We start from the raw sequence: 1737 nt of genomic DNA, 5'->3' as shown, positions 1-1737 counted from the left end.
TAACGAAGTATTTACCGAATCGAGTCGAGATCGCGTATAATTGGAAACACGTCGCAGGACTCGAACTTGCGGATCATGATCCCATGAGTTCGGATCCAATCGATCTCATTATCGGTGCCGATCTCTTCGGCAAGCTCGTTCTCGACGGTGTGCGAAAGGGTTCCGAACATGAGCCTACCGCGCAAAATACCACTCTCGGCTGGATCCTGTCTGGACCGATAGCTTCGGTGCCGCATCCCAACTCAGTCTCCGTTCTCGCGCATCATGGAGTCGTTTTTGAAAATCTCGATTGCGATCTCCGTCGCTTCTGGGAAATTGAGAAAGTGCCTCAGCAAGCTCCATGGAGCCCTGAGGAACACCAGTGCGACGAGCACTTTAAAGCTACTCATTCTCGTACACCGGAAGGACGCTATATAGTTCGATTGCCTTTTAAAACCGAGCCACCAATCTCGATCGGCGAATCGCGTTCGATTGCTGTTTCAAGCTTCCGACGCTTGGAACAACGCCTAAGTCAAGACCCACTCAACGCTACCGAGTACCGCGAATTTCTCGCAGAGTACGAAACCCTCGGTCACATGAGTAAATGCCCACCGACAGAAATTGTCAACCCAAGGCAAACTTGTTATATTCCGCATCACGCTGTCTTACGTGACAGCAGTGCAACAACCCGCTTACGAGTAGTCTTCAATGCATCATGTCGCACGTCAAACGGGACGTCGTTGAACGACCATATGCTAGTAGGTCCTAAGCTTCAAAAGGATTTAGCCTCTGTCTTAATGCAGTGGCGTCAATATCGTTACGTATTTACCGCTGACATCGCGAAGATGTATCGGCAAATCCTAGTTGACTCCCGAGATATCGACTACCAACGTATTGTGTGGCAACCAACTCCAGGTGAACCCATAACGGATTACCGTCTCCTCACCGTTACCTACGATACAGCAGCCGCTCCATACTTAGCCCTTCGAGTTCTAGCTCAGCTCGTCGAAGATGACGGGGCCGAATTTCCGCTCGCTGTTCCCGTCTTACGTCATCAAACGTATGTTGACGATTGTGTTTTCGGCGCAGATGACCACATTCTTGCTCGTCAGACCCGCGACCACTTAATAGAATTATTAAGGAAAGGAGGCTTTCGCCTTCGCAAGTGGGCAAGCAACGCCCCTTCGTTATTGTCCGATCTCGACCCCGCGGATCATGGATTAGCTACGCACAAGATGCTTCAGGACGACGAGCATCTCAAGATTTTAGGCATACTCTGGAATCCGAAGCTAGATAGCTTTCAATTCCGCGTAACCGTACCGAACACTCCTGGACGGACAAAACGAGCCATTTTGTCGACCATCGCCAAGTTTTTCGATCCCTTAGGATGGGCTACTCCCATCAGTATTACCGCAAAAATTTTTATGCAACGATTGTGGTCACTCCAATGTCAGTGGGATGATGAAATTCCCAGCCAACTTCTTGACTACTGGTCTGATTACCATCAACGACTTCCATGTCTCAACGCCATTAGCATTCCGCGCTGGACAACTTACGGCTCTCATACGTTACATTGTGCCCTTCATGGGTTTTCCGACGCCTCAACTGCAGCCTTCGCAGCGACCGTATATCTGCTCACCGTCAACGTAGACGGCTTAATCACCGTCTCTCTTCTCGCCGCCAAATCAAAAGTGGCTCCTCTTAAAACGATAAGCATCCCACGATTGGAGTTATCCGCTGCGTTGCTCCTCGCACGCT

Source organism: Odontomachus brunneus, unplaced genomic scaffold, assembly GCF_010583005.1.
Source record: "Odontomachus brunneus isolate Ranch 3 - 2012 unplaced genomic scaffold, Obru_v1 Obru_scaffold_150, whole genome shotgun sequence".
Classification (NCBI taxonomy): domain Eukaryota; kingdom Metazoa; phylum Arthropoda; class Insecta; order Hymenoptera; family Formicidae; genus Odontomachus; species Odontomachus brunneus.
Note: the sequence above shows the minus strand (reverse complement) of the source record.